Source organism: Crocodylus porosus, unplaced genomic scaffold (genome assembly GCF_001723895.1).
Source record: "Crocodylus porosus isolate Cpor-Errol unplaced genomic scaffold, CroPor_comp1, whole genome shotgun sequence".
In the NCBI taxonomy this organism is placed as follows: domain Eukaryota; kingdom Metazoa; phylum Chordata; order Crocodylia; family Crocodylidae; genus Crocodylus; species Crocodylus porosus.
In genome coordinates, this window is record NW_017728920.1 from 6,452,351 (window position 1) to 6,462,578 (window position 10,228).

General features: G+C 46.0%; 1 protein-coding gene across 4 annotated transcripts in view; it reads right to left on the minus strand.

Annotated features, from left to right (window-relative positions):
- AIFM2 (apoptosis inducing factor, mitochondria associated 2) overlaps window positions 1–1,471 on the minus strand; it is a 29,965-nt gene extending 28,494 nt beyond the window's left edge. For 2 of the 4 annotated variants that reach the window (XM_019538530.1, XM_019538531.1), the window contains exon 1: window positions 1,221–1,471. The gene's annotated coding sequence lies outside the window, so the exon portion shown is untranslated. The remainder of the gene's footprint in view (window positions 1–1,220) is intronic. The other 2 variants (XM_019538527.1, XM_019538529.1) reach the window with 2 other exon arrangements.
- Between the last annotated feature and the right edge of the window lie 8,757 nt (window positions 1,472–10,228).

The following is a 10,228-nucleotide window of genomic DNA, read 5'->3' on the forward strand; positions in this document are numbered from 1 at the left end:
CCAGCTTGTGACCATTATTCCTGGTCACTCCTGGCGGTGCTCGGGGGAACAGGGACTCCCCCAATGCCTGCTGGTCCCCTCTGACTAGTTTGTAACTGGCCACTAGATCCCCCCTCAGACTTCTCGTGTGAAGACTGAATAGGTTCAGGTCCTGTAGCCTCTCCTTGTAGGGCCTGCCCTGCTGCCCCCTGATCATGCGAATCACAGGAGCCACGATTAAAGTTATCAGCATCTGTAAAATAGCACCAAGGCATAAAAGTGCCTTTCCCACCATAGCCTTGATACCATAACAACACAACTAAGGAATCCTATTCAGAGGTAAAACCTAAAAACAGGCTGTTGTTTAAAAAATTAATTAAAGAAACAAACTAAACAATGCCTGCTTCCTCACAAGGCTGACATCCTGCACGTCCTACCCTATCTGTGGTTACCACTGTATTCTTTCTTATTCTTCCTCTCTGGAGTTCATGTGTGACTACAGTTTACCTCGTTACTTAAACTTGTTGAGACAAAGCTACCTTGTGTATTGTGAAACAGCACAGGAACATTAGACTGGAGGAGCCTTCTGGCATTTGTTGCTTTAGCAATACATGGGCCACTGTTCAGGTTAATGCAATTACAAGCCAAACAGACTCTTCTAGAAACTTGTGTGGCTTCTCACATGTTTCTTGCAGACTCTAATGAACAAAGTAATTGGTTCACACAGTAGGTACAGAGAGGCAAAAGGGTAGGGGCAAATGAGTTTGCTTTTTACTTTATTGAGAGTACAGGAACAACTTTGGCTCTGCCAGAGGCAACAGCGAACAACTTTAGAGGCATTTTGTTGTAATTTATCATGTTTTGCACTTCTTGCAGGTAGTTAATACCTGTGCAAGGCAGAGGAGACATCTGGTTCCAAAACAGTTTCAACCAGCTTTGTTGGAAAATTCCCAGCCAGCTCTATTATTTAATATCAGATTACAGTTTTAAAAAGCTCCCCCCAGTACATTCAGGTAAAGCCATGCTGATCACAGCAGCTATATATCTGGCATTATTCTTTTAAATGGCTTTCCCTGCCTCCTGTTTTCTGAAACAAGAGCAGGAGCTTCAGTGTTAAGAAATCCTGCTGGCCTCTGAGCTGCAGGCAAAGATCATTTCCCTGCCAGCCTACAAACTAGCTAACACACAAACTTTAAGCAAAGCAAACCCTGTTGTTTCCAGCTTCATAATTCTTCACTTACCTACTGAACCCAGCACTCAGGAGAACAAGTCTTGAATTTCCTGGATCACCTCATGCCAATAAACACAGCATAAAAAGAGTAGACAAAATCGTGTTTCTACAGCCAGCAGCTGAGCAGCAAGTTATATCCTGCAGGTTCGGCCCAAGTTTCCATGGGTCAGGAAAGCAGCAGCCCCAAGCTGGGGTGTTAAGCAAAAGCCTGATTTTCTCCAACCTCATCCGTTTAATCATGATGATTCAGCAAACACAGTCGAAAGATTGGGGGGGGGAAGGGTGAATGCATAAAACAGTTATATCAGCTCCTGCTGCCATCTAATGGAGCCACAAGCAAGCTGCAGTGAAGATAGGGATAAGGTGGATGACAGGTAGATATAATACTCTTTTTTTCTTAAAGTAACAGAGGCCAGTCTTGTGAAGATGAAATAGAAGCAGAGGTCAACTGATGCTCTGAGTGAAGCCTTCTTTTGGTCACCCCCATAGCAGAATCATGGGCTCGGTTGATGTTGGAAATGTTCACTGTTTGGTGTGGATGCAGCAGCTAATAATTGAATGAATTTGGCTGAGCCACTTGAAAACTGGCAAGTTATGGCTTTGTTTTGGAGTCTAGAGAGAAAGCAAGCCTGGATCAGTGATGCGTCATGTTTTGGCACACATGGGGCCCAGCATCTGGTCCTTTGGCTACCAGGGGAAAGTCAGGGTGCTCACAACAGGTGGGCTATATGTGCTTGCTCCTTGTAAAGGCTGAGGCAGGAAAGCAGCACAGAAACCAAGAGTCCCTGCTGCTCTCCTGCATTGCGGCTGCCTCAGCTGGGGTGTGGAATTGAATTTCCTGGCACTGGGACAATGATCTGAAATGATGAGCTAGAAGCTAGTAATTGGCTTTGCATTTTTTATTGCAAATAAAAAGGCTATTTTCATTTAAAAAGATTCAGTTAGAGATTCCTGACAACTTTTACTGTGACTGTGACTTTATCGCTTTACTAAAATCACGCATTATCTGTACCATAAACTCACGACAAACTGCTAGCCCCAAGTACAAGATTGCAACAGTATGTGGGAGACATTGTTCTCCAGCTAATTGGGAACACGTGTTGTCCATTAGTATCCTGATTTCTAATATAATTTTACCCTTGGAAAAACAGTACGAGGAGGAAACAGTGGGACACTTCAGGGATGATAAGCATTTGTAAAACCTAGAAGTTACCTTTTCAGTGCATCTTTGGAAGGAGAGGGAGACCCTGGTACTTGAATTAGATCCAAGTTAGTAACTAGTCTCACCTAGAATCAAGCACGGTCCTGGTGATACTGGTTTAGGAATGGATCCTATCTTGAGATGATGGATTCATTTTCATAAGAAGGCAGCAAAAGGACTGACAGACCCCCTTGGCTCAATAGGGATGTCATAGACCTCCTGAAATTAAAAAAGAAGCTTATAAGGGATGGAAGTCAGAAATCACCACCAAAGAGGAGTACCCAGCAATAGCCCACACCTGTAGGGAGCAGATTAGGAAAACAAAAGCACAAACCAAATACACATTAGCAACCAGAATCCAGGACAACAAAAAATCCTTCTTTAGATATGTAGAAAGTCAGAGAAAAAAGGGAAACAGGACCCCTGGTGAAAGAAATGGGACAGCTATTGCAAGACTCATGGCATTCAGGAGGGTTCCCAGAAGACTAGAAGAGGGCCAATATGGTGCCTGTCTTCAAGAAAAGAGAACCCAGGGAATTACAGGCTGTGGCAGTGCACTGTTGGTGTCTGCCACTTTAAGGGCTGAGTCAAGCAGCCAGCAGGTGCTTGACTGCAGTGGCCATTTCAGAACTCTTGCTGCCTATATAAATGCTGGCAGTCTAGGTAGAAACATTACCTGACTGAACTATGTGGATCAGTTAGCAGGTACAAGCTGGAGGCTCTTGGTCCTGGGTATCACCTAAAATGCTATCCTGCTGGGGAAGGGTGGCCTGGTGGTACAGGAGTCCCCAGGAAATGCCAGGCAAGTAACCTCCCTGGTGAAAGGTGATGAGAGGCACCTTATTCCCAGCCCCCATCTTCAGGTGGGCTTTGGAGGCAGGAGTGGGGCCAGGCACAGCTGTGGCCACCTGAGCCCAAGACCCCAGGGAGTGAGTGTAGTGGGGCCAGGCATAGCAAACAGAGTGCCACCTGAGCCTATGGGGGTGGTCAGCTCTGAGGCCCAGAGAGAGGGCAGTGTAAGGAGGCCTGAGGGAAGAAGGCAGAGCCGTGTGGCTACGCACTGAGTAGGGCTGAATGGGAGCAAGCCTGAAGGACTGTGTGTGAGAGGGGTTGAGTAGGGCTGAACTAGGAGTAAGCCTGAAAAGCAGTGCAAGGGCCAGCCCTGTAAGTAGTTGATTGAGAAGACAATGAGCAGACCCCAGGGTGAGGTATGTTGTAGAGGCCCTAGAGAGGGCGTGGTAGGAACCCCACATGAGGGGAGCAGACCAAGGTATGTCTTTAGACACCTGAGGTTGTAGTTTGGGCCAGAGGCCGAGTAAGGGGGCTCAGTTGGAAAGATGGGCAAGTCTTGACCCTGGTAAATCCTCCACCTCAAGGAGGCCAAGTGTGGATCAAAAGTAAGACCTGTAGTTGAGCACAATGACCTGCTGCTCCAGTGGGGGAATGAAAGTCCCTGTGAGACCCTTGAGCACCAGTCATGGTGTGCGTTAAAAACATCATGTGGATGCCATTTGTGAGGCATGGGCTGTGGTGTAGAAGAGGTTGGAGCCACAGATAGCAGCCCCTGGCACTGAGGCACTTAATGGGCAAGTTTCTGCATTTACAATCTGTTTATGGGAACACCAAAGTCATGGCAGATGAGACAGGGCAGATTGCCCCATAGAGACAGGTTGGCGGGCTGGCCAGCATAGGGCCTGGCCCCTAGCATGCCCCCTGTCACACAGGCCAATCAGTTTGACCTCCAATCCCTGGTAAAATCCTGGAAAAAATTATCAAAGAATCCACTATTGATAGGCTAACAGAAGGCAGTATTCTAAAGGACAGCCAACATGGCTTCATTGTGGGCAGGTCATGCCTGACCAACCTCATCTCCTTCAATGCTCAAGTAACTTGCCACCTAGATAGGGGAAATTAGGTTCATGTCATATACTTGAACTTCAAAAAGGCCTTCAACTGAGTCTTCCATGATGTCCACATGGTAAAAATTGGAAAACGTGGCCTCAACTACTTTACGGCTCCAAGCTAGGACCCAGCGTATTAATAGACAAAATGAGTCATCGTGGCGGAAGGTGACTAGTGGTGTCCCTCAGTGTTCTGTACTTGGAACAGTGCTTGTTAACACGTTTATTAATTATTTGGATTTAAGAATTAAAAGTGAACTGGTAAAGTTTGCGGATGACACTAAACTATGGGAGACTGTGGTCACACTCGAGGACAGGCTGGCAATACAGGCTGATCTGGACAGGGTTGCAAGGTAAGTGGATCTTAACCTGATAATGTTTAACATGGAGAAATGTAAAGTGCTCCATATGAGGAGAAATAATCCACAACGTGCTTACGGGCTTGGCAGTGCTATGCTTGCCACACCACAACTGAAAGAGACCTGGGGGTCATGGCAGACCACAGAATGAACATGAGCCACTGATGCAATATTGTATCTGGCAGAGCAAATCAAACACTGGCATGCTCAAGATGCCTCAGTAGATGCAAGACAAAGGATGTCATCCTCCTGCTCTACTCAGCCTTGGTGAGACCGCAGCTGGAGTTCTGCATCCAGTTCTGGGTGCTGCACTTCAGGAAGGATGTAGAGAACCTCAAGAGAATCCAAAGGAGGGCCACGCGCATGATTAGAGGTCTGGAAAGCAGGTCATATGAGGAGAGGCTGAAAGACTTGGGACTTCAGCCTGGAGAAGAGAAGATTCAGAGGGGACTTGGTGGCAGCCTATAGTATATTAGGAGCATACATCAGGGCCTTGGGGACCATGTGTTCACCAAGGTCCCCAGTGGAGGACAAGTAACAATGGGCACAAACTGATTGAAGATTGCTTCAGATTAGACCTAAAGAAAAACGTATTTACAATATGAGTGCTGAAGGTATGGAATGGACCCCCCTGCAGAGGTGGTACAGTCACTCACCCTGGCGATCTTCAGAAAGTGTCTTGATGCCCATGCTCATCTGATCCCAGCAGTCTTTTCTGCCCAAGGACAGGGGGGCCATACCTGATGATCTTGTAAGGTCCCTTCCAGCCTCTAGCATCTATGAATCTGTAAGATAGGCAGGGTGACTTCTTGTGGTCTCTTTCAGCCATACTTTCTATGACTGTATGATAACAAACATGGTTATCACTTGTGGCTGTATGGCAACATTTTACTGTCTGCTGTAAAAGTTGAATTTGGCTCTAATCTTCATGGAAGAGAGTAGAGGCTATTGCACAGTCAGCAACAATTTGAGTGCAGGTAATATTCAGGCACAAGTTAATTCAGAAAAGGAGCTGCTATATGACAACAAGAACGGGGGAGAGAAAAAACTGGGCCTGCTATGTGAGCAGCAGGTTAAATGGCTGATCAGTCTGTGCACAAGCTCCTCCCTCTAGTCTACAGTAGCAAAACAATAATTTGGTTTGTGTGGATTTTTTTTTGTTGGTTGGTTGTTTGGTTGGTTGGTTGGTTTTTTGTTTGTTTGGGTTTTTTTACCCGTTTTTTTGTGGCAAACTGGCTTTGCCAAGTTTCTTGCTGTTCTCATGTTTGCAGGACCAGCCAGCTGGCACACCAGCTCTTCTTTAATGATGAAGGCTAGAATGGAGTTTCACTGTAAACTTGGCCTTCTCACTGACTTCTCCCATAGAAGACCAGACATCCTCAGAATAAGGAACCAAAATAGCCTCTTTACTTATCAGTTCCCTTAGGTGTTTTGAGTTGAACAAAGCCGACCCTATATCAAAGAGCATTACTGTCTGACTAAATCTTTCTCCCATTTAGTTAACCAGGTTTCAGTCCCACAGTATCAGCCCTGCCATAAACCTGCTAATTTAAGTCTTCATCTGTGCTACAGGAGTTAGTACCTGTATCACAGCACTTACTAGCACCTTCTGTTCTCTGAAAGAATGGCTTGCATCAAAAAACAGAATTAAACCGGTAAGTAAGGGGCTGTGGGCCTCACTTAGACTTGGAGAAGGCTTGCTACTTGTGAGCAACGTGAATGAACTAGGCCTTCTGAAGAGACTGAAATTAGGAGAATGTGCCGATTTGCCTCTAGAAGGGCCAAACAAGTGCAAAAGCAGCAGGGGGAAAAAGCAGAGAAGGTTGTGGGGGAAAAATGACAAATAAGGGGATGAAGCTGGCATCAAAGACGGAACAAAAGAGATTCTGGAGATGCCATAAGAGATGAGGAGGGGTAGGAAGAAGTATCCAAGTCTTAAAAGCAACTGCAGTGTTGTTAAGGAGTCCATTTGTCTGGAAAGTGGGGGTAGGGACCTGAGGGGGAGACTTACTATAAAAGGGACAGCTAAGACATGTTATTTAGCAGATGAAAATTATGCCTCATTTGGCTTCTGTGGTATTCCAGATAAATATAGCCAGTCACTTGGTTAAATATAGTTCTAATCCACACTGCAGTTCTTGTGAGCTGATAAATCTATATAAATTACTTTACTTATGCTCCTTCTCACACTCTCTGATTACTAAGGAACACATTTTGCTCTTACACCATGTAGAAGCCCACTGACTTTGAGCCAAAACACAGTCCTACTGCAGCCGAGGGCAAAACTCTCATTGACTTAAGTGGACTACAGTTTGATCCTTTGGGCCACCTATTGGGTATGCAAGAGGACTTGAACATGGTAGAATAGAATTGGATGTGTGCCTAAGACCCTGAAAATCCATGAATGTATCCACTTCTATAAGAGTGGCCATCTTGGCATTCAGAATGAATCATCAAAAAACCAGAGAGGAGGATGAGGACCCAATCACCTTTTATTTTAACTATTTTTCAAACTACTAGATTTCCACTTGGGCAGGGTAGAATATGATCACATCTGGTCATCCAGCTCGACTAACATACCTCCTAGGTGGAACAAAGCTTGGCTGTTTATCTTTAATGGAGCTGCACTTGCAGAGTTTATGGCAGTACAGAATTTGTTTCTCATTTTTTTTCCCCCTCTTCTACCTTCATGTAATTTGTGCTGTATAAAGAGCAATAGGGATTGACAGGCTTTAGAAACAAGGCTGCTAACTCGCTGAGAAGGGTTTGTGTGAAATAATAAGCTCATCATAATTATGTCTCAAATGCAGCATTACAAACTCCCTCAATTTACTTCCCCAAATGTGTGTGGCTAAGAATAGAGACATGGACCCCATTAGCTCTGACTAGGGACCCCCACTTAGATTGGTTGACTACCCCATTTACCCACCTCCTGAAGAAAGAAATCAAGTCATCAGGAAGCAGGTGGAGCTCCCTTGCTTCTCCCTGAAAAAACAACTGTCTTTCATGGGAGTGGGAAAGCCAAGCAACTCAGAGCAGCCCTGTTCTGTTTTCTCCTCCCATGAACTTGGGAGTAGTGGTCCTCTTCTCTCCCTCTCTCTGTGACACAAGACCAGCACTGGGGATGTGGGTAGAGGGCAACGAGCAAGCTGCCTTTCCACATAGGTAGTGGGGACAGGGGACTTTCCTACAGATGTTCTCCTCCAGGTCCAGGGGGTGGAGAGCCCAAAGAGCTGTGGGGAGAGTGGAAGTGAGGGGAGCTGGGTGAAAATGGGGCAGATGTGGGTGCTAATGTGTGGTCCAGGGGGCAGGAATGATGAGGTAGAGGGGAAGAACTACTGTATTTTCATGCATATAGCCCACACACTGATACGACCCACACCCATGTATAACACACAGAAAATTGGACTATTTTACAAAAATACATGTATTCCCCACACCCCGAGACATGGCCACAGGTGCAGGCTCTGCTGGGCTTGTGGGCTCTGCTGGGCTTGTGGGCTCTGCAGGGGAGGGGAGGGATGAGGAGCTGTGAGCCCCGCCGTCGCCACCAGCCGCACTCCGCTGGGCATGGCTGCTGGAGCTGGAGCCCATAGCCAGGGACAGGCTATGCTGTTCTAAAGACTCTGCATAGCCTGCACACGTTTTTACAAACTTGACAGATGGGTATAGCCTGCAGACTAGATTTGTGAAAATACGGTAACTGTGAGCAGGGGCCAGGCAAACATAAGGTAAGGGAGAACTCCCACGGTGCAGTCAAAATCAGTGTGGCTCTCTGCTCTTTGGGAGAGCTGGTGACACTAACTGTCCTGTGTAAACTGCTTGGGGGTGGTTAGAAATTAAGAGTCCAAAGCACAGTATAATCTTTTTTTTAAAAGCTCATGAATTTTGGGTTGGTTTTCCCCCCCACCCCCTTCTCTGCACTGGGCTGAAGCCCTCTTCAACCCCTTAGTAACGTGGCTGTCCAGAGCTGTGCTACCTTCTGACAGCTGCTGCTCCCAGGCCTTCACTGCTCCTGGGGAGTCCTCCTTTGTTAGGGAGGTATCTTAGTATCACAGAAGTCCTATGTGTTTGTGCTCAATGGAATCACATTAAAAATACAAGGAGGTGTGGGTGGTCAAAGAAGAGTTCAGGGATATGGCCACCAGGGGGCATAACTGACCCAGGCAGAGGTGACTATGGCACTGACAGACTGGGAGAGGAAGGAAAGCACAGTTCAGCTCTGAGAACTTGTTAAGAGTAAGAACTTGGTGAATATTTGTGCAGAAATGCAACTGGGCATTTGAGCACCTTGGGTGGCAGCTGCACCTAGGACAACATCAGTGCTGCAGTAGCCAGGCCAGCAACACAGTTGCTGCTATTCTGTGCCCCACACTCTTCTCAACAGGGTTGGTATGCAGGGCTAGTCCCTCGATTGCCCCCTCTTCATTATGCTCCTGTGTCTGTCCATTTGTTAGGGTAACACTATGTGGATTTTTGGGGAGCACTGGATTTGCAGCTGGAACAAGGCTTTAATCTGTGTCTCAGCAGAGCTGCTGACCACAAGGCAAAATGATGTATTAAAATAACCTTGCAGATGCTTAGACAAGCAGTTTTCTAAATAAAGTCGTAGTGTTAGAGCCCATTGTGTAAAAAAACAAGATGTAGCCCACCAGCTATTGTTGGGAGATAAAGCAGAAGCAAAACCTTGGAGATGGTGCTGAAATCAGAAAAGAACTACAAGGAACCAGTAGTTGATGGAGAGTAGCCAAGTTTATGGCCTTACATATGTGCTCTTAGCAGAGAGGCATATAAATGAATGAAATGCATAGGCATAACATGCTAATAAAGCAAACAGTAAACAGAGGCAGAGCTTGAGATGGGAGGAGAAATGGGTTGAACAGAAGGAAGAACAGAGGAGGAACAAATGTTAATATGTATGAACCAAGGTGTGTAAAATGTGAAGGAAAAAAAACAAACAAACTATTGTTCAGTGCAGGTCCCATGTTTTGAGGTTTTTTTGGGACCTTTGCCCAAAGCTGTCTCCATTCTGAATAACACTGTTGCAAGCAATGTATGCTAGTGTTTGCTCCCTGTTTTCTCTGGCTAATGAGTAACAGGATCCATGAGCAATTGGATTGTCATCTCCCTAGTTCTTGGGCGCCGAATAGAGTCGGGGGTCTAACACAATTCATTTCCAGTGCAGTACCTATTCAATCTTTGTGACTCCATAGAGGTGGAGAGCACAACACAGCTACTGGAACTGATGACTTTATTGTTCTGAGCAGAGTCCAAAACTGCAAGTAAACCTAGTGCCTAGGAAGGCACACAAAGTTGTGCTATCTAAAGAGTCAAAACGCCATGACACAATACATCGCAGTACTCCTCGATAGACTTGTTAAATTCTTCTCCCCTAAATATTGTTTGCCACTGAGTGAGCACACATGGGCCTTTTCCTCTCTTATTGCTTACGTGGTTCTTCACTGATGTTCCTGAGACACTAAAAACACACTTTAGTTAGGAACAAGTCTGGTTTGGAACCTGTGGCCCCTCTTACTGATCACCTTCTCCCCCTTTG